Below are 23,016 nucleotides of genomic sequence, written 5' to 3' on the forward strand. Positions count from 1 at the left end.
CACTTCTGTCCCTGGAGTTTGCTGCCAGCTGCAGCAAATGAGGCATGGGATGAGTTTGTGTGTTTTTCTGAAACATGTAACTCACTGGGGAAAGCAGGGTAGGGACACAGAAAGGAAAGGAAGAGAATGATCTCCTCTCAGCAAATAAAACAAAATGTGTGATAACCTGGAGTCAGCACAGTGGGAGCCTTTTTGGACAAGCAGAATAAATTTTGTGCTGGAGTCTTGATAGGATGGTGCACAGGGGACTCTCCAGGGCACAGCTTGGCTGCCATTAGACACGTCCAGAGAATTGGGTATTTTATTGAAGATTGTTTTATTCAGAAACAGCCACAAAATGAAAATGCTGTGTGAGGCAGAGAATATTTTTTACAGTAAGGCTTTGCACATTCTGGGTGTGTGTAGGTCTCCCACTTAGATTAAACCAAAATGTTGTGGCATGGGTTTAGATATCTTTTGGATTGTTTAATTCTATCCAGCACTGCTTGACTCTAATCAATCACAAAATCCTCCTTGATGGACAATAATCGAAGGTTTTATAAAAATAATTCTGGCTTATGTTCTGCAAAGGAGTGTGGTATTCTGTGTTATCTTCAAGTCAGCAATGAAAATAATGACAGTTATTAAATAAAAATGTTATTAAATTACTGTTTTAAAATAAAAATAATGTAGAATAACATGAAAACAACCCTTTCAAAAAGCAAAAGAAATAAGAAACAAATCCCAAACCTAAACCAGAGCTTACAGGTCATAAATAAGCAGGTGAATAAAACCTAATAATTATTCAGTGACAGTCATCCAGCTCCAGTCCAAAAGGCCAAGATTAGCATCTCTCTAAAATGGAAATTCATGTGGTTTCCACTTTCTTCTGCCTTTTTAATGTGTTTCCCAAAGCAAACCAAACACTCCCACATGTAGAGGCCTTCTCAAGGCAATCTTCATCTCTGAAGACAAAAGCAGCAACTTCTGCAGAGTGCCCTGAGTGAGAAAGGAGGACATTGAGTACTTCACATCTAGGTAACCTCAGTATTACAGATCCACACAGGATTAATTTATCTCCAAGTACCTGCTGTACCTCCTCTGATCACCAGCAAAGGCAGTGACACAAATTCTCTACTTTACTCTTTCAACTATTTTTAAGTTAATGGCATTTGCTTGCATTATCTGAGAGGAAACTGAAATTTCTTCCTTAGAAGATGTGAATTCTTTCTTTCTGCTGACCCTCTGTACAAATGAAGTGGGTAAAAATTCCATAGGAATTATTCAAACACCTCAAGGGGGCTATAGACACCCCTATCCCCAGCTCTGGCTGTGATGGAAAGGACATTACCCCCAGTCAGCCCAGAGACACCAATCTGTGCTGCACTACTTCCAGACCCCATCAAGCTCCTTGTGGGATCACTGCCTCACCCAGCTTACTCCAGGTAAATTGATTTAAATATTGGGTTGATTTAGATTGGATATTATGAGGAAATTCTTTACTCAGAGGGCGGTGATGCCCTGGAACAGGGTGCCCAGAGAAGCTGTGGCTGCCCCTGAATCCTTGGAAGTGTCCAAAGCCAGGTTGGACAGGGCTTGGAGCAACCTGGGATACTGGAAGGTGTCCCTGCCCATGGCAGGGGCTGGAGCTGGATGATCTTTAAGGTCCCTTCCAACCCAAAACGTTCTGTGATTCTATGATTTTGGGATTCTATGGAATAATAAATCTTTGCCAGCAAAGGCCAGTGCGATACAATCGGGTCAGGGAACTCTCCTCAGTAGCTCACAGGGAGATTCAGGAGGTGATGATGAGATGGTGGAGCTGGCTGGAGGTTCTGGAGTCTTCAGGGAGCTGCAGGGCTCCAAAACAGCTTCACACTTCAAAACTCATGGACCCAAGGTCTTCCTATGATCCTATGGGATTTTTCTCCCCTGTTTTTCGTATGTGCTATTTCTTACTCTTGATGTTTATGATTTTAACTCTCAAACAGCAGATTCCTTTTGTCATTTTTAACAGAGCAGGTGAAGCTGGGTCTTAGCAATGCATATATTCTAATTCTCTGACTGGAACATTTTCCAGTAATAAAATATGCAACAAATTCTCCTGCTCTTTAATTTGCCATTTAATTGATGTGTTCTTATCATGCTCAGTAAATGGTGCACTATCAGTTTAATTTGTTCAACTCTTGTTGTGCTGCTTGTTTTCACCCCTCCTTGCTCCCCCCCTCCCCACTACATAGCCATCATATCATTTTGCATCCCATGTGGGATTTCTCTGCTTTAACCTAGTAAATCTTTTAATTCCTAATTCAGTATTCTGCTCTAATAGATTCACCCATGAAAAGAGCCCGGAAGGCTGGAGCTAAGAAAAATCACTTTCATTTTCTCAGATACTATCAAGTGGTTTAATGTAAAATACACATGCAGTGCACAGTTTGTGATCTCAGATTTTATCAGCCACGTGTTGCAGAGCAGAGTCAAACCTGATCAGGTTTTTGATGAAGGGATAAAGATTCAAGTCTAGGCTGGAACGACTTAATAATGGTGAGATTCTGAAGAAAATAGAGTTGCATAACAGCGAGGAACAGTTCACAAGAGAGACTGAAATTTAGCTCCAAAGCACTGGTGTGAAATGTGGACACCAGCACAAGCAGTCCAAAGCAGAACTTAGAACTTAATTAACCTTGCAGCTTCATTATTAGGGATCTCCATTTAAATTAATGATCTAAATGGAAGTGTTAAAATAGCAAATGGACAATCTATATTTAACCATAAATGCTATTTCTGTTTGTCATTTACATTTTTAGCTTTTATTTTCCCCACCCTGAAAAAAGACTGATGATATTTGAGTTGGCAGACAGAGTTTGGCATTTTTTTTATAACTGGGGAAGGTATTTCAGAAATATTATAGTGGATATAAGTGGAGTTGCGGCAGATATACATTTTAATTTCTATTTTTCCATTGATTTTTCCATATTGGACCATGCCATATGGTTCATTCTGATTTAGTTTCTAGCAATTCATAATTTAATTAAGAATTACTGTCTAAGAATTTAACAGAAATTAAAAGCACATTTGGAAATGCACACACACGAGGTTCTAAGCCCCTCTGCCCTGACTGAGGAAGGGAAAACAAAGTTGCTCATGACATTGAAATTTATTGAGAATTATGTGATGCCCTGAACAAAGAAAGAATCATGTGGTGCTAGTGAATTGGCTGCACTGCTCCTGGACAAAGAGTTCTTCCAAGTTAATTATTAGCGTTTAAATTATAAGCAGAGATATTTTAGTCTCTTTTTGCTGTTAATAAAAAGAGCCTGACACCTCCATGCCATGAATCATATTTTGACTTCAGTCACTCTTTTGTGTCTTTGGTTAAAGATGAAGCCTGTACTGACTGCCCTTCTAATTCAGAAATAATAGAGTTTGTACCTTTTTCTTTCCATGTTCTGCCTCAGTTTCACAACACATTGTGACCTCTGAATGTTCTCCCAGCTCCCAGGCTGTGTATTTTCATGAGGGTTTCAGTCAGCCTTGGTTTCTTGGAAATTAAAACTAAATTCCTGCGAGTGTGCTCAGGGTCTTTAATTGCCAGGATGAAGAGTGGTGTTCGCCCTGCATGGTTTCTTCAAAAAAGACTGAAAAATTGGTCTTATTGCTACGACAAATTTTTCAGCTGATTCCAGGTCATTCTCTTGCAAGGATATGCCACCCCTGAAATTGTCCAAGGCCAGGTTGGACAGGGCTTGGAGATATTGGGATAGTGAGAGATGTTCCTGCCCATGGCAGGGGGGTGGCATGAGATGAACTTTGAGGTCCATTTCAACCCAAACCATTCTGGGATTCTGTGGTATTTTCTTCCCTCCGCCCTCTAGACAAGATTACAAATTTATGCTTTCCCAAAATTTACTGTGGATTTTGACAAATATGGAGGTTGATGACTTCTATCAAGATTTTTCTCTTAAGCATGATATTGTGTTGATTTTTTTTTTTTTCCATTTCACTTCCTTAATTTTTCCTTTTACAAGCCTGATTTTGAGGGTTGGTGAGTCCCTTCCATGGCAGCAGGATAGGCTTGAAGGAATGTCCACCCTCCACAGCCCCCAGTACTGATGTCACAGTGATAACCTCCCATCTTGCTACCATTTACTGGACATATTAAAAATCCTGCAAGATCTGTTCCTTCAGCTCTCAGGGCATCTGTGAGTTTAAAAATGCCAACAGTTTTAAGACAGATCCCTGTGATAAACAAAAATTCTGATATGTCAACGTGAGCTACAAAAAGAGAAAAGAAAGACAACACAGTAAAAAAAATAACCATTCTGAAGAAAAGTGCCAGTTGTACTCTGACTTCTGAACACCTCCAAAGCACTAAAAACAGACATGAAGAAAATTCTCTAAAATTGCTCTTGTTGTTATTGTCACTAAGGAAACAACTTCCCAGGAATCTGCAAGTTGAGTATACAGGCTCTTTGATGTGCAGCCAACTCTCTCTTCCAGCACACTTCCCAATCTCCAGTGAATCAGGTCTGTCCACCAAGGGAAATCTCTCCTGCCCTGTCTCAGCTGAGGCCACACTTTGTGCAGGGTTTGAACTCTAATGCTCAGAAAAGCCATAATGCAGACTTGCCACAACATGCAATACCAAAGCACAGAGCCATGACTAAACTGAGGGATTTTGCCTTAAGATACTTCTGCAATCCAACAGCACTGCCAGGAGAGCTAGAATAGCACAGGAGCTGGGGAATGTGGGAGGCACAAGGCAGAATTTTTTTCTGTCTGTTCATTTGGGGTGCTTTTTTTCAGCTACACTTCACACAACCCCACACACAGAGTGACTGAGATGAGTGCTGAGTTTGGATTGAGGCAAATGGGTTTGTAGAAATTGTTTAACCTCTTCAGCCCTTCAAGCAGAGTGGCCATCTGCACACTGCCTGTTGGGAATGATGCACAAGATTGGATCAGCTCTGATTTGAGCCCAGGATTTGTAAAGAAGACTCTCAGCTCACCTACAAGCCCATTCAACATGCAAATTATTTATCAGTCATTTAATAATAATTTAATAACAGTTCAGTGACCAAATTCCTAGAGTTTAGGATGTTCCCTAGTGGTGTTCAATTTCCCAGCATCAGTACAGCCAATGTTTTCTTCAGTTGTAGAGTCCCTCATAACCCAAAAATTCTGATAACAAATTCTGCTGAAATATATTCCAGCAAGAGACACAGAGCAGATATTCCCTGTCACCAGTTCTGCTGTGCAGACTAAGGAGCATATAGTGGCTAAATTAATTGAAAAGAGATAGCACAGAACAGGCAGCAACTAAGGAACAGAATATTTTTTTTAATTAGTGGAGACTAGGCCAAGTTGTAAAGATAACTGTTTAAATGGAATCAGTGTAAAGGTTTCACTAATATAAAATAATTTCAGAACATTTGAAATTTGAAAATATTTTCTCAATACCATGGACAAGTGTCCTTGTCAGATCTGACTTCAAAGGCTCCTTGGAGGACTAAAGCACTTTTATCCAAGAACCAGAACATGTCTTTGTAGACAAGTTTATTTCTAGTGTGTTCTTATCTTCTTGCAGTCTGTCCCCTTCTCCTTGTGTAAAAGGGTAATCTGGCTCTCTTTAACTCTCATTTCTGAGCTGTGCAGACCAAAAGTGCTTAAGGTCTAAAAGCATTTTGCTGGTCTTGTTCTGTCCAAGCCAACAGCCGGGCATCAGTGAATCCATCTGTCAATGGCAACAAATCAATAACCACAGAGCAATCCCCTACCAGGGTAAAAATCTCTCTGTGAAGCCAGCTAGGAACCTTTGCTTTCATGTTAAACCTTTGGATCAGAAGTGATTTCTCAGTGACCCCTTTGTAAACAAGAGGGTGCTCAAGGAGTAGCCAACAACAACCAGTGGTGGTTTCATAGCAGAGGCAAGAAAATGGCTTTAATATTGGAACTACAACGTGAAATGCGCCAGGTTTGGAACCTCCCTTGGCCTTCAGGTCAAGTAATGGCTTTGCCATCACTCTTGTTCATTCTGCCAAACTGCTTCACCACCAACCAGAACAGCCTCATCCCAAGTGCTTGTGAAAACACTCTCTGGGCCACGATGTTTGCAACTCCTATTTGCCTTCATTTGTTGAATACCTTATTTAAATATTGCATAAAGTGTTTGGAGATCAGATTCTCCCAGGCTACTGCAGATTCTTGCCGTTTCCCTCCCATCAGAGCCCTGTAAATAATAATCTGCCTTCCTCATCCTTTCCAGTCTCATTGGTATTCGTGCCAGTGCTGTCAAGCAAATGCACCTCTGCTGAAGAGATCTTAATGAAAACAGTTTCCCCTCATCTAGGGAGATTCATTTCATCTCGAGAAGACAACAGAAATTTCTGTCACCGTGCAGCGTGGAGATAAAAAAAGCACAAATGCAAAACCAAAGCAATTGAAAAATGTTTGACGACGAGTCTGTGCCTGTCTGAGCACACAAGAATTCTGACGTGAGTTTTCCTCAGATAATTCCTTAACTACCAATTTAGGATAATGACAGCGACACTTTTAAGAAATCTTTTGGGAGAAGAGTAAGTACTCGCTTTTCAATTCTATAAACTTCTGAAGGAAATATTTTGATTTTTTTTTTTTTTTTACTTCAAATCTATTAACCCTATGTCCCATCCTTGACATGGAAAGCCTTTGTTTTGTAAATCCATAAGGAGAATTAAGAAAGTTTTTTACAAATCAAAGTGGATTTTCCTCCAGTTCCTTCAAACATGTACTTTGTGGGTGTTTATAGATAACCAAGTCATTCCAGACTCCTGTAATGGACAGTGGTGAGGGGAAGAGGGGGGGAAGCTATTATGCAGCATAAGACATCTTATAATAAATTAATTGAACTTTATATTCTTATGCTCTGTAGATACAGTGTAGAAATTTATATCTATGCAGATATGATGGAGAGAGTCTATTTACTAGGGCACATCGTGCTAGGACAAGGGGGAATAATTTTAAATAGAATGAAAGCAGGTTTAGAGTGGGTATCAGAAAGACATTGTTCCCTTGAGGGTGGTGAGGTGCTGGAAAAGGTTTCCCAAAGAAATTGTGGATGTCCCATCCCTGGAAGTGTCCAAGGCCAGGGTGGATGGGGCTTGGAGCAACCTGGGATAGTTGAAAGTGTCTCTGCCTCTGTCAGGGGCTGGAAGGGGATGATCTTCAAGGTTTCTTTCAACCCAAAGCATTCTATGATTCCATGGCAATGATATATTGTAGAAATTTACTCACAGTGTACCTCTCCAGGTGTCTCGTGCAGGACATTGTGATTTTGCAATGGTATTTCATTGCTACAGTAGCAGTACGTTGAATAAATGCCCAAATGAACAACCAAATTTCAATACCTAGACTGATTCCTTGGAATGATTTATTTTAAAAGAATTCAAAGAACGTCAGTAGAATATTTGCTTAGAGACATATTAATAACTTGGGGTCATGTCTCGTTTATCCCATGGTGTTGTTGAAAGGCCAAGTTCCAACAAGCAGGATGAAAATACTTGACAAACATTTCAGCTGTGCTGATGTTAATAACATGGGTTCCTTCCCTGAGCTCATTGCACATCTTTGACAGGAGCCCTTCCAGAGCTGCTCACAGGAAACTCAGAGGGGAAAACTAAAAACAGCAGGAAAGTGTAGGTAACACTGTGCTCCTCCTGCTTTGTGCTGTAGCTCATGGGTCACAGTCTGCTGAGACAGGCAATACAGGGTGGGATCCTGAAGAAGATTTTATAAAACCAGGCTTGAAAATACAGAACTTCCAGCCATGGAGATCATGGTGATGCTGGCAGAAGTCATGGTAAGGACAGCCTGAATGCCAAGTGGACAAAGAGGGAACACAGCAAAAAAGGGTAGAGGATGATGATAGCACAGAGGGGAGTGAAAAGTGCTGGGAAGAATGTGCATTGTTTTTATTCTTTTGCACATTTCATTATCAAATGGACTGGCAAATCACTGTGGTTCTTTTCACTGAGAGTGGAGGATTTTACATCTTTCTTAGAGATGAGAACTTTGCTGAAGGCTAAGTGCAGCTTCAGTTGGTGTCAATAATACCTGTACAATTTAGAGCACATTAGTATTTTTTTCTTTCTTCATGTTCTCTTACATCAGTGATTTTTCTTAGCCTTCTTCAACTTGGAGGAGAAGAAAATTACCTCAAAGATTAATAAAATGTTTAGAAGGACTGAAAAGAAAGGCAGGAGGATGTTGGGACAGCACCCTGGTCTGTGTTCCTCCAGCAGCAAAGGAAGCAAAGACCTGAGATGCATTTTGAGGAAAGATGGAAATTATTACTTTCTTTAAGTAAAGAAATCATTAGAGAATAATTGCCTTCTTTACTCAGAGGATGGTGGAGCACTCGAATAGGCTGTCCAGAGAAATTGTGGATTTCCTTTCTCTGGAAGTGTCCAAGGCCAGGTTGGATGGGGCTTGGAGCAACCTGGGACAGTGGAAGGTGTCCCTGCCCATGGCAGGGGTGGGATTGAATGGGCTTTGAGCTCCCTTCTACCCAAACCATTCCAAGAATCTCTGATTCCATGACTGATTCTCTGGTTCCATGCTGAATGCAATTGCAGAGATGTCAAAGAACAAGGTGGAGTCAGCCATCCGCAAGTCTGTCTTCTTTACCTTTGCCATTCCTGTTAAAAATGCACTAAAATGATAAATACAGGTCTTGCTTTGTGGCCTGTTGCAGGCTAAATGCAAACACAAAAGCACTAGAGGTGGTGATTTTTCAGTCACACAGAAGCAGCAGCACATTACAGGGATGCATTTTGGAAATGGAAAGAACATGGCCAAGTACAGAAAAATTTGGCATGTTGAAACCAGCCCGTGAATCAGAAGCTGTGATATTTTGGGTTAAAGCTCTCAGAGCTGATTTATAAAATGCCAGTTTGAACATGCTGCTGAAGAGAGTGATATGGATTATCCTGGCCATGCATGCACTCAGACACACCTGCATATCCTTCCAGTCTGGCCAGTCTACATGGAATGGGGAGATCTGTTAACTTTTCTTTTTTCAGATCATCATGTGTGGCTTATCTGGCTCTTCCACAGCACTCACTGCCCACTATTGTCCCATAGTTAATGGAGGTAAAAATTATGTCCAATCCCATTAATTATTTTAGAACCTTGATTTAGGATCAGAAGAATGGAAATCTGGATTCCACAAGTTTCATTGTCTTAAAGACAGCATTTAATAAACACCATTTAGTTCCACCCAAACATCTGCACACATAAAAAAGGTTGTATTTTACAGCAAGTAGTTATAAAAGAAGCAAAAAGGAAATTACATAAAATTATATATGATTACCAGAAAATTCAGACAACCCCTAGTTTAAACGAAAGCCTTTTTAAACTTCGACATTTCAGTGAATGGCATTCATTATGGAACAGTCTGTCAGTTCATTAAGCAGAATATCAGGTTAGAGTTTCTGCAGTCAGTAAAGAAATGAACTGCATGTTAATGTTCAGGTGAACTTCCTTCTCACCCTTTTAGAAAATAACTGTGAGTTCCAAATTACCTGATTTAAGTGTAATCATGTTTCTGCTTTCATACCCCTATTTTCCATGATATTTTACACACTAAATTTCTTCTGGTTGTAAATGGATTTGACGAAGGGTCACACCCATGGTAGTGCATAATGTAGAGTACATGAAAATATGCATAATCTATTTATTGAGGTCTGCCTCAGAAGCTCTTTGGAAATAACAGAGTAACTAGATTATGTCCTTGTTCTAATTCAGTAGGGACAATGGGAAGGAAAGCAAGAGGTCAATGCAATGATCCATCAGGAAAAAAAAAATATTAATAATTTGACAAAATATTATGTCAAAAGGGAGATTTTAGTTTGGAGAAACCATTTTTATTTCTGCTACGAAGATGTGAGACTTTTCCAGATAGATCTTGGAAAGGTAAAAAAACCATTTTTCTTTCAGGGAGGGTTTCATGAGAGGTTTTCCAAACAGATGCACATAAAGCTCCCCAGAGGACCTGGAAGATGTTGAGTCTGTCAGAGGAATTAAAGCTGGGTGCTTTGAAGGGTTTTGCTCTAAATAGGCCATATTTTGCTTTAATCACCTTGTACCCACCTCTGTATTTTCTGGAGACAGAGGACATGCCAGAAAAATGAAAGCAGACAAAAGCCACTTAAAACTTCCCTAAAGAAAGTGTGTAGTTGACATTTTTTATTCCGAACAGGAGAGTTGGGAGCAACTGAAACAACTTGGTAGTAAAGCCAGCAGCACTTTGGAACTTGGACAGAAAGGTCTTTTCACATTAAAAATGCAAAACTATATGCAGATGGAATCACATTTCATGGAAACTGGGAAAAGGAGTCACAAGGAAAATCTCCTAACTGGAGCTGGTGAATCACAAACATTCAAAGAATCCAGAAGTTCTCTCTCACCCTAGAAGGAGAGAACAACCTGGGCAACAAAAGCCAGGAGCTGTCAGTGGTAGCTGAATCTGGAGAAAGTCAAATGTAGACTTGAGGTTTTCTCCCAAAAATGAAGTTCCAGGAATGATTTGGAGCTAATAGATACACCTGAAATGTATACATACATATATATATATATATATATACACACACATGCACTTTCTCTTTTTCTTTTTCTTTCTTTGTCTTTGTCTTTTGTGGCCTAGTATCTTAACAGTGATCCAAGACAGAAATTTAAACAGCTATTTTTCAAACCCTGCATGAATATATGAAAATCAGCCAATTCTTTGTGTGTTTGGTGAGAGCACCGAGGCCAAGAATTGATCAGTCTCATTCTACCCCACCAGGAGGAGGGCTCAGAAAGCTAGGACAGGACTCAGACAGCAGATGAAACCATCTCAGTGGCATTTATGGGAGACTTTTTGGGCTAAAGAGCGACAGAGCTCAGGCTGTAGTAGATAACTGTATTTATCCACATTGACTGGGCACTGGCCAAGGCCAGAATCAGTATCTGAAATGCTGGTGTTTGGTGCAGCAACACCCCAGGGTGTTTAACCTGCCCTCAGGAAGAGGGGAAATGATGTGCTGCAGATAAACACCACACTGACAAATCCCTGATGGATTTAGATACCCCAGGGGATCTCAAATAGCACTTAACGCCTCTGTTTAAGTGGCTGAATCATGTCCTAAATCTCCTTTTATTTTAACAGGAGTTTCTGCACTCAGATACAGCAGACACTCCAAAACCCACACCTGTCTTGATCTGAGAGCTGGATCCCATTTCAGCTCAGCATCATAAAATTATCTTAGCAAAAGGGACCTGCAAATTCCATACAGAGGAAAGGGAATGAGATGAATACCAGAGGTGAAAATCTGCCAGGGATAAACTTGCTGGAGCACCAGAAAGGCTGTTATGTGCTTTCCTTCTCTTCTGAATGAAATTCAGACTTTGGTATTCTGTGAAGGCTCTTTTCCATGACAATCATTGCTCCATCCAGCTGTGGAACAAGCAACAAGCCAGAGAACAAAGAGCTGGAGAACACAGAGCAGCATCCAGGGGCTTGGATGATGCAGAGGAACAATTTCCACATGGCTAATATTGGCTTTCCTCTCTGCTCCCTCCCTGCAGCCACCAAGAGCTATTCTCTAATGAAGCTGGTTCCAGCTGTTCACCCACTGTACGTAATCATCTCAGCTCACAAACCCATTCAGCAGCACAAAAACCCCATCCAGGCTGTCAAAAGCCACGAAACCCCAATGAATGAGCCTGGCTTGTGCCATCCAAGGCTGCAGTGACAGCTGTGACACATTCCCAGCCTTAGTCATGAAGAGCTCAAGCATCTGCGGTATTTCGGATGCTCTCATCTCCTCTGCATTTTAAGCTAGAGCACAAAACTCCTGGAAGGAATCCAAAGATCCAGCTCTCTAAAACACAGGAAATGAGTAACTTCACTAACTTTAACTTGGGTCTTTAAATAATGCACTTGTGCTGGCTTCTTTAGAGAATTTGTTTCTAGGCCAAGAGAAAGTTCTGTTGTGTGTCCAAAATCTTAGATGCAAATGAAGCCCAAGCTCATATTTGGCTTTTGGTACTAATTGCATCAACTTAAGAATGCAGTTGCATGTAAAATGTCATTATTACAAATATTTTGTTTTAAAAGGAAATGTTTTTTACTTTTGACCATGACTGTGTCATTTTATGTTTTTGCTAGAAATAAAAAGCACCTTCTCTAAAACCTACTTCAATAATGTGACAGTAAGAGCAGAAACAGAAATGTTATTATTTAATAAAGTCTTTCCATTCCAGGAAAAGGAATTCAGAGTTAAGATATCTAAGCTATTTTAAACTCCCTTTCCAAACATATATAATTTATTTCTGCTGTGAACAAATGTACCCCTTCCTTCTCCAACTTTAACTGCAGTCTATGAATCAATGTGTTCTGAGAGTTTCATGTTTTTATTTTTTTGCATTATTTGGTTTTCAGTAAATAATTTTAAAGGCAATACTGAAGGAGAAAGATGTTAGTTAAGTCTATTTATCAGTGGACTTTGTTAGCTTAGGACAGAGGGTGAAAGCATTAGAATAAAAAAGCACTGAGCTATTGATACATGGCAAAAAGATTCCTTTTAGGTCACCTAGTTCTGAGCACAAGAGCTCCAAGCTGGTCAAAATGTATTTCACAAGGTGCCAACCCTGAGCTAATGAGGTCTGGTCAGCATTCATCTCCAGCTCTGTGCAACTTCCAGTGCAGCCATTCCCAACATCCAGGCTAGAGCAGATGGATTTGGAGCTTTGAACAGCTCCTGCCTGGCTCAGAGAACAGCAGAGCCAGCTTGTGTGTGCCTGCAGAAAATCATGTCACTGTCCTAGATGTGTCCCTGTGCTGGTGTAGCCACAAAATCACATCCCAGCTTCAGCTAGAAAATCCCTCTGAGTAACTGGACAAAGGTTGTTGAAAGTGTTGATACACCAAAGAAGCCTATCAGAGTTCAAAAATCAATGAATAATTTAAAAAAATCAAACTAGGTAGGATATTGTCTGGGACATGTGGCATGAATTCTACAGCAGCTGCATCTGCCCTTGATGGAATGAAGGGAAAATGTGGGTGAGGAAGATGTGGGGTCCACCACAGCAGTCTTGGGCTTCCCTTTGAACTTGAGCTTTGCATAAAACTTGCCAGCTATCAAAATCTGTGAGCTTGCACAACACCACCAGCCTTGTCCCCCAAAGAAAGATGGGGAAAAAGGCATTTCACTCCTGGGGATGCCTCTGAGACACCATGGAAGGCTCAGTCTGGCTGACTGTGGATGTGTGTCTGGGTCAGCTGCTGCCAGAACCTCCACGGGGTGTTCATCTGACCCACTCCAGCATGAGGTGAACCACTCTGCTCATTCCTAACACAGTGAATTGGGGTGATTGGCTTGCATGTGAGAATTTCGTTTTCAGATGCTTTCAGAGAGCAGATGAGCATCCTCCAAGCAGCCAAATGCTTCTGAGTGAGAAAGCCTTCCCTCCACGTGAAACGGGCAATAGTTTTGCCAGGGGATCCTCTGGGGAGAAGTTTCCTCTTGAGAATTAGTGAATTTATACATCCTCCAGCCCTCAGAGATTTACCCCAGAGATGGACTTAACAATGAATCTGCTCCCCAGAAATCAAGAACTTAATTCAGTCACATTTCCCTTCAACACATTATTTTTTACCTTAGGAATCCTCACAGAATCAGACTAGACAATGCACTGTCCCTTGCAGGGAAAGAAAGTAGCAAAATTTGCCTGATTCTGAGCAACAAATTAATAAAAATAAAAAATCCAGGCTATTAACCCACCACATAGATTAAAACATCTCTTCCTGCCCTAACCCTCAGCTCCATTTAGCAAACCAACAAATCATAGATAACAGACCATAATTATCTTTCCATCTGCAGCTCTCCAGCAATTGTGACCCAAGCATCTCTAATGGGTGCAAAAGCCACTGTGACTGAGGGACATTTCTTGTGAAATGCCTCAAACTGGATGGACAAACCTGAAAACAGACCTGGCAGATGTTTAATATATGTTCAGTAAGGAGCTCTTAGACATCAATACTCCCAAAATAAATTATTATTATTGCTATTGCCATAATTATTATTAAGAAGAATTTGAACCTATACATATTCATTCCCTTTTAGAGTGAGTTTTAGAGTGAGTTATGCATTACATTAACAAAAACTAGAATTGTTATTTGTTGAATATTTTGGTGCTTGTTTTGGTTTGTATTTTTTTAACAATGGCATTAAGCAGAGGTTTTTCCACCTTTAAAAACTTTTTTTTTAAGAAAACCATGGCAGTCAAACAGATCAAAATAGTTCCAGATGGTAGCTCTCTATCAAGGAGTAAGATAGGACACCTGAATGAGCAGGGATGAGACAGTCAGGGTGTCTCCAGGGCAGAGAAATTGAAGAATTTATATTTAACAGAGCAGCAAATGAGTCCCTACAGCTGCATGTTTCTGTAGGACCCCTTCTGAGGAAATGTTCCTCAGCACAACAGCCACTCTGGCTTTAAATCCTCTGTGTGGTGATGCTTCCACCTTTTCTTTAGGAGATGGAATAGTTTATCTTGTCCTAAGAAGTTCAGCCCTGAAATTATTAATCTGGCTACTCTGGAGATAAGAGCTTGCAGGGGGACACAGTCACTGAGCTGCAGTGAGTTACATAAACAAGGCTTGAACGACCCAGCGAGTTTTATACTCATTCCTAGTTTGCCTTGTGCAGATAAAAGTGCAAGCCTAAGGAGACAGATAATAAATGGAGAGAGAAAAAGGTGGCCAGAGGATAAAACACCAGCAAAGCAATGGGGTGAGGGGTGGACATTCTGCCACAAAGCTTCTGGAAAAAAAAAAAAAATCTTCCTTTTTTCCCCAGATATTTGTGCCCACTCAATTACAATCCAAACAGCGTTTCAGCAGCCACGGCACACACAGGAATTCTAGAACTTGTTAATGCTGTGGAAAACTACCAAACACCTTTCTGTATGCAAAGCATTCCCTAAGAACAGAACAAGTTCAGCACCAAGGGAACTGGGAAAGTCTCCTCAGGGATACTCTGAACAGCCTCTTTCAGTGGTGCCACAGCTCACCCTGACCAGCCACTGTCAGCAAAGATGACTTTCAAGTTGTGGATAACAGAAAGAAGAGAGAGTTCCTCACTGCTGCATTCACATCCCTTTCAGCAGAGCTGTTCCACTTCTGTCCTGATGTGGAAAATTCACTCCAAAATCCTGTTGACTGCAGTATGTGCTGAAGCACAGATGGTATGGGATTGGCTGGACGTGACAGGAGCAGAGGAAATGGAAACGAGGAAACACAAGCCAACAAAAAAATTCCCCTCCTTGACTTAGAGATTGCGGCTGCACTCTCTGGGCCAAGGAAAGGGACGAAATAAAATTGAGCATCTCCACTGACTTCCACATCCTCAGATCAGTTTTCCTCTCCTGGGAACAGTGGCAAAGAAGCAATTTCTCTGTTAAATCAAGACTAACTGCAGGACCTGATATTTCTGCAGGTTTCTCCACCAAGCATGGGTTGCAGCATGATCATGCCCTGAGTTCACTTTTTCTCAGCGCTTCTTAACTCAGATACTCTGGTTTCATTAAAAGATAATCTGAGCTAATTTAGGAATTAGACTGTTTGTACTAAGTGTGCTCAGAAGGAAGGAAAGGCAAACAGAATCTGCTACATTGGAATGAATCAGCTCGGGGACATGGGGCTCAACTTAGCAAAGGCACAGGCACATATGGAACTCAACCCCAGGAAAAAAATATCTCCAGGATGCTGTCTCAGTCAGCCAGACGAGGAGAGATGTGATGAACAAAGGTCTGAATGTGCTCAGCAGCGCAGCCCACAAGCTCAGAAATCTCAGTTTTTCTCTCCCTGGTAGCATCCCACCACAGAGCTCCTGCCTACGTGTTTGTGAGCCTCACAAGCAGCAGCAGCAGGTCTGGGCAGCTCCGTGGGGCTGTGGCACCACCGTGCCAGCAGCAGAATTCCTAAACCCACAGCAAGGAAGGAGCCCTCCAGGCTCCTGCAGGGACCCCCATGGATGACTGAAAGCTAAAGCTGAGGAGCGAGCACAAAGCCTGTTTAAAGAGAAATAAGTGTATTTATCCCACAAAAAGCCCCCTCCTCGTGACCTTGAAGGCTGTGGTCATCCTCCCAGCCATTCACACGTCTTTGGTTGGAGAGAACAAAACAGCGGAAATCCTGAGATAAATGCCCTGGACAAAACAAGATCAATTGGAGCTGTCCTGAATGACAGCAAAGCAGCAACCCTGGCCCACAGCACAAGGAAACAGGTGGGAATTAAAGTGGAAGACCACAACACACACACAAACAGATACATCAACTCTAATCCAACTCCCTTATTGCCCTGACCAGCATTCCTTAATTATTCACCAAATTCCAGCGCTGCTTTTCCCATCCTACAGGACAACTTCTTCCAAGCCAGCTCCAGGCTCTTAGGCATTAGCCAAAAGGAGATGCTTGTATAACACGTTCTTTCTCTGCAGCCACACCAGGAGCACTTTCAGGAGTTTGCCTCCGTGCTATCATTAACCTCCAGTAATCAAACATTCCCTAGGATTAGCCACGGAAGCATCTCCCTGCTGTACCTGACCAATGCTGCATAGGCTGGGCAGAGGAGTGAGGGAGTTGTGTACCCAAACAACAGCAAGTGCAAATCCATTTGTTGGTTTTTTTTTTTTCACTCCAACAGATGAAATTAAAAAATCCAACAAGCTGCTTCAGTTACATATTGCTGTACCAGTCCACCACTTGCACTGTAATTAACATGCAGCAGGCAGATGGTAATTGATAATTCCCTGAGAAAGAATCACATCACTTTGCTGCCTTATTCACTTTAGTTAAGATTTTCTCCTTATTATAGCTACCTCCAGTGCTACTCCGATACATCCTTCAAGCTAAAGGCCAGATTCTGTTTACCTGCAGATCAGACGCAGAAGAAATCCACTGACTTCCAGGGAGTTCTTCCAGATCTGCTGCTGTGTAAGTGGGATGATCATGCAACCATAAACACCAGTGTGTCACTAATCAAATCTCCCTTCTTTTTTTTTTTTTTTTTTCCATGCATTTTCCAATTCTGCACGGCAAGCTGCATTATTGCATTCTCGTTCTCTCCCCGGCTGTAAACTCCTCAGATTCCAACACATACCTGAACGCTTCGCATCCTAAATTCAGAGCACAGCGGGAAAGAGCCTGTCCTGCGCGCCATGCCCCTGACTGGAGATGTGCTCGGCATGAAGATGGTATTATCAGAGCCAGCTGTTCGAGCATTGATAAGGAGGAGTGCCCAGCAGAGGTCAAAGGCACACGAACCGCAGTTTCTCCCTAGTACCCCACAGTCAAAACAAGCCAGTCCTGCTGCACTGCTCGGAGGGTGAATCAGAGTTCCTGCGGCAGGTGAGGATGCGGAGCTGCATCGGGAGCCTTGAGCTGGGAAACGCCGACAGCAGCGGCGGGGCTGTTAGCAATCAGGTTTTATTTACCAGCCATATTGTGTTAAAACCAGACGTGCTTCCCATACCGAGCGCCTCAACCTGTCACCGCCAGCAAAGCCGGATTGATTTGTTTGCAGAGAGCCAAACCTATCTGGAGGACTCATCCTCCAGAAGCCCGCATGCAATTCCCCCCTGAAGAAGCGCTCGCAGGACGTGGGGAGGAGGAGGAGGGACGAGCCGCTAAATCAAGGATCAATGTCACTCGCAGACAAGCCGGCTGCGGCATCCCCGCGCTCGGGGGATGGGGCTGGCCCGGGAGGAGCTGGGGGAGGCCGGGGAGGGACTCACCATTGCAGCAGGGCTCCGTCCCGGCGCTGGCGATGCCGCATCCCCGCGGGGGGACAGTGGCCGCGGGGAGCGCTCCGGCCCCGCTGCCCGCGCTGGCTCCCCCCGGCCGCAGGAGGGGTCGGCGCCTCCCAAGGGAATCCAAATTCCTCCTCCCTCGCCTGCCGGTCATGTCCAAGCTGCCTTTGCTCAGGGGATGGGCCAGCTCCTGGCCGTGAAGGAATTTGCCATCGCTAAATCAAAAAAAAAAAAAAAAAAAAAAAGAAAAAAAAAAAGAAAAATCCCCCTAACAAACCAAAAAACAAAACCCAAACAACAACAACAAAATAAAAGCAAGAAGGGAGGCGGGATATTTTAAAACTTTTTTTTTTTCCCTCTGTTTTTTGTTTTCTTTTTTTTTTTAAGGGGGCTCTCGGTGCCGGGACGAGAGGGGTGCTCAGGCTGGCTGAGATGCTGTGCCGGAGTGAGATGCTCCGGTGCGCTCTCCCCTGTGCCTGTGTGTGATTCTCATACCCAGACAATGCTCTGCAAAGCGAGCTGGTCCTGCGGAGAAATGCAAACACCTCCTCCCCCGAGTGCCTGAGCAAAGGGAAAGCGATATGGAACCAATAGCTTCTCCTTGGCTGCTCTCATTAATATGGAGGAGAAAAAGAAACCAATGAGGAGGAGCGGGAGGAGGGATTTATTCAAATCAAATTTCCCGAATCGAACACCCTTTCTCCTTTTTTCCCCTCTTTCCTTTTCCCCACGTACCCCAAATCTGCCTTCTCCTTACCGCCTTAGCCGCGTTTCTGCTGTCCCAGAAATTTTTATTTCTTGTTTCATTAGCGTGACAGGGTCAGCAGCATCCGCGATGGGAGGGAGGATGGCATCGCTGCTGGGAGGGAGAGGGGCTATGCGAGGGAAGATGAAACGAGCCAATTTCTCCCGGACCTGCAGAGCTGACTGCAAAGAGAAGAGATAAAGTAGCTGGGAGTTGTCAGAGAGGGGAACTGAGCGGGAGCAGAGCAGGAATTTCAGCTGGAAACACCATTTTGCTGATGGTGTGTGCAGATGGGCTGGTGGCCTGTGTCCAGGCTGAGCCCTCTGAGCTCGGAGAGAGGATTCTCTCATCTCCCACTGGAAATGCACACCTAGAGAGGGAAACGACTGCACAGAACAGCAGCATCTGTCCCGAGCCACAGAGCCATGGGACCCCTGGAACAGCCGTGCAGGAGTGGCACCTGTTGCTGGAAAATGCCTGGAGAGGAGCTGCGGGGAGGGCTGGAGACAGGGGAAGAGGTGTTCAGCTGGTTCTGTGTCCAGTACCTGCAGAAGAGCAGGTACCCTGCACAAGAGCATCCAGGCACTGCTCCCTGCTGCACAGTGCTCGGAGGGAGGTTCTCCAGACCTGGAAAATGACCAGGATTCTATATATATATAAATATACATATTTTTTTAAATAAAGGAGCCTGAGCAACAACAGCAGGCCCAGAGGAGTCCTCTGCCAGGATATCCCACGGAGACACTTGGCCCCACGCTGATTTTGCTGCTCTCAGGCCCCCCAGATCTGTGTCAGGAATTTGAGGTGCTGAATGCCCCCATCCTTAGCCCAGTTCTGTGAGACGTGCTGGAAGAGCAGCTGCCTGCTAATGAGGTTGTTCTAATTACCCTGAAATTCCACGACACCTGTATGCCTAGGATCTTCCTGATGTGGAAGCCCTTTCCTCTGCTTATCTTTTCATAGGATCACAGAACAAGGTGGAAAATACCTCAAGGTCATTGATGCCAACCTCTGACCGTACACCCCTTGTCAACTGCGCAGCACTGACACAGTCTCAAGCTATGTCAGGGAAGGTTTAGGTTGGATATTAGGAAAAAATTTTCACTGAAAGAATAATAAAATACTGGAATTGTCTTCCTAGGGAGGTGGTGGAATCACCATCTCTGGATATGTTTAAAAAAAGACTGGACTTGGCACTTGGTGCTGTAGTCTAGTTGTGGTGTTAGGGCATAGGTCGGACTTGATGATCTTAGAGGTCTCTTATAACCTCATTATTCTGTGATTCTGTGATTCTGCGAGTGCCACATCCAGTCATTCCTTGGACACCTCCAGGGGAGTCCACCACTTCTCTGGGCAGCCCATTCCAGTGCTTGACCACCCTTTCACTGAATCAGAAATCAGAATTTCTTTCTGATGTCCAACCTGAACCTCCTCTGGCACAGCCTGAGGCCTTTTCCTCCTGTCCAGGGGCTTGTTGCCAGGGAGAAGAGACCAATCTCCACCTGGCTACAATCTTCTTTCAAGGATTTGTTGAGAGTGATAAGGTCTCCCCCAAGCCTCCATTTCTCCAGATTTTTACCCCTTCCCTTCATTTGCTGCATCTCCCATCCTCTGTTGTGCATGGCACATAAATTAATTTCAAATCCTCCTTGCCTTCACCCTTGTGAGAAATGGATTTGTAAAGAATTTTTAAAACTTGACAGGAAGTTCACACAGTCTTGTACATCTGTATGTAAACACTGAGATAAGGTATGTTGATTTAAGAAGACTATGGAATAGAGATTAGAGATGACATTTTTGAGAGAGAGATTGAACTAGAAATAAGTTTCAACAAGTTTCAAAATATGACTGTAAAAAGACCAGATATTTTAGAGAATTAGAACTGCAAAAGATGCATTGTAGAAGGAGTATGTGAAGAAGAAATATAAGTAATTGATGTTAGAAGTAATAGCAGCATTGTGTAGCAAAAGCTAATTGGCTGAAAAACATTTATAAGGTATTGCAATCAAGATTCTGATAGAATAGCATTACATCTCTTGTGTCTCACTATTCATGAGACTGAGAATAAAATGTTTTAAAACGCCTCTCAGTTACCCCATCTCTGTAAAAACTAAGAAAACCAACACACTCTACTTCCTTTAAACAAAGGAGGAAAAAAAAAGGCAATTTTGTCATAAAATCGACTAAATCCATGACCTTTCCAGCACGAAAAGCCCTGTGCCAGTTGCTGGACTGTCCCCGTGGCTCTGAGCCCAGGTGCAGCAGCCTGGGGGGCACAGCCCCACAGCAGCCCAGCCAGCCCTGCTGCAGTGCCTTGGCACAGTCACAGCCCCATGGCTGCACAGAAGCCTCCTCTGGGGAAAACCTTGTACAGACACGCCCTGAATGCACTCAGCTCTGGTTCTGTTCCAGCACCATGGAGCAGACTAAGGAATCAACTAGAACTTCCAGAGCTTTGCTTTGTGGATTTTCCTGCAGGTCTGCCGCCTTCCCTAGTCACATCTCACAAAGAAAATAATTATAGAATAATAGAATGATTTATGTTGGAAGGGACTTTAGAAATCATCTAGTTCCTGCCATGGGCAGGGACGCCTTCCACTATCTCAGATTGCTCCAAGCCCCATCCAGCCTCGCCGTGGACATGTCCAAGGATTGCAGGGCAGCCACAGCTTCTCTGGGCAAACTATGCCAGGGCCTCACCATCCCCATAAAAAATTTCTTCCCAATATCCCCTCTAACCCCATCCTCTTTCAGTTTAAAGCCATTCCCTTTGTCCTGTCACTCCATGTTGTTTCCCAAAGTCCCTCTCCAGCTCTCCTGGAGCCCCTTTAGGCCCTGGAAGGGGCTCTGAGTTCTCCGTGGATGCATCTCTTCTCTAGATGAGCACCCTCAGCTATCCCAGCCTTGCTCCAGAGCTCCAGTCCTTTGATCAAATTTGTGTGCACCCCTGGACTCTCTCCAACAGGTCCATGTCCTCCTTATGTTGGCAATCCCAGAGCTGGAGCCAACACTTGAAGTGGGAATTCTCCAGAGCAGAGTGGAGGGACAGAATCACCTCCCTCGACTTGCTGCCCACCCTTCTTTTGATGCAGCCAGGGCACAACTGAACTTCTGGGCTGGGAGTGCTCAGTGCTGGGTCCTGTCCAGCCTCTCACCATTTCTCAGGTCTTCTCAGGGCTGCTTTCAATCCATTTCCTGCCCAACCTTTTGTTTTTATGCTTGGGAGTGCCCCAACCCAGGTGCAGCACCCTGCATTTGGCCTTGTTGCCCTCCACAAGGTTTGCACAGCCCCACCTCTCCAGCCTGTCCTTTGGAGCCATCCCTTCCCTCCTACATGTCCCCCACACCACCAGCTCACTGTCACTGGCCAAATTCCTAAGGATGCACTCGATAAAGATGAGGGCAGCAGGACAGAAATAATTCACAGCAAAATGTTTGTTCTTCCCACAAAAAGGCATCTGTTCTCTCTGCAGGCTTAAAGGACCTCTTCCCCCGCTCCAAAAAAGCCACAAGAAAACAAATCCAAGATCCTATCTGTGTTCTCTCAAAACTTCCAGGATTTATGGCAGTCCTACCTCAAAAGCCCCGCAGTGAGATGCTGCCTTAGCTTGCTAAGCAGGGAAGAAGACTCCCAGGTGTTCAATTATTATGTGCTGATCCAACATCTGCTCCCTATCTTTCCCAGGAGAAGGGCAGTGGGCCAAGAGAATCATCTAGTGGCCCATATCCAGCAGCAGTTGGATTGCCTTAGATGATCTCAGCTGATTTTAGTATCAGGTTTCCTACTGAAGTAGTGAGGAGAGGCTGTCCAAGAACTTTGTTCCCCAAAGAAGTACATTTGTATGAGTAGAAAAACAATTAAGCTACTCGCAGGCAAGTGGTGTTTTATTGTTATCCTCCTGAGCAGTCTGTTAAGTAGGTCTTTATTATTTAAGTGTGTGTAAAGCACAATAACCATTTTTTACAGGTGTGAGGCACTGAGAGGGAAGGAGGAGGCTTCCTGAGGGAACCGTGTGAGTTCCTACTGATGACCTCTACATCCATCATCCATCCATCCATCCATCCATCCATCCATCCATCCATCCATCCATCTATCCGTTCATCCATCCATCCATCCATCATCCATCATCCATCCATCCATCCATCTATCATCCATCCATCCATCCATCCATCTATCATCCATTCATCCATCCATCCATCCATCCATTCATCCATCCATCCATCCATCTATCATCCATCCATCCATCCATCCATCCATCCATCCATCCATCCATCATCCATCCATCATCCATCCATCCATCCATCCATCCATCCATCCATCCACCCATCCATCATCCATCCATCCATCATCCATCCATCCATCATTATCCATCTCCCATCCATCCATCATCCATCCTCCTACATGGGTAAGCTGGTTGAGGGAATATTTGCTAAGACTGGCTTAAATGTTTTTTATTAGA

At 43.4% G+C, this 23,016-nt stretch overlaps 1 protein-coding gene and 1 long non-coding RNA gene across 13 annotated transcripts in view; one reads left to right on the top strand and one right to left on the bottom strand.

The window, feature by feature from the left end:
- ADCYAP1R1 (ADCYAP receptor type I) overlaps positions 1-18,709 on the bottom strand; it is a 152,700-nt gene extending 133,991 nt beyond the window's left edge. For 2 of the 11 annotated variants that reach the window (XM_085562878.1, XM_085562841.1), the window contains exon 1: positions 17,797-18,421. The gene's annotated coding sequence lies outside the window, so the exon portion shown is untranslated. Of the gene's footprint in view, positions 1-16,933; positions 17,743-17,796; positions 18,446-18,568 lie in introns of those variants that run through there. The other 9 variants (XM_085562869.1, XM_085562865.1, XM_077789654.2 and 6 more) reach the window with 8 other exon arrangements.
- On the top strand, positions 746-18,074 carry LOC146768093 (uncharacterized). Of its 2 annotated transcripts, none has more exons than XR_014950394.1 (2): positions 746-6,554; positions 11,165-18,074. It is a non-coding gene; the product is annotated as an uncharacterized LOC146768093 (long non-coding RNA). The 2 variants fall into 2 exon arrangements; XR_014950395.1 differs by having other exon boundaries at positions 14,859-18,074.
- Positions 18,710-23,016: the final 4,307 nt, after the last annotated feature.

This window comes from Lonchura striata, chromosome 2 (assembly GCF_050655825.1).
Source record: "Lonchura striata isolate lonStrDom1 chromosome 2, ASM5065582v1, whole genome shotgun sequence".
Classification (NCBI taxonomy): domain Eukaryota; kingdom Metazoa; phylum Chordata; class Aves; order Passeriformes; family Estrildidae; genus Lonchura; species Lonchura striata.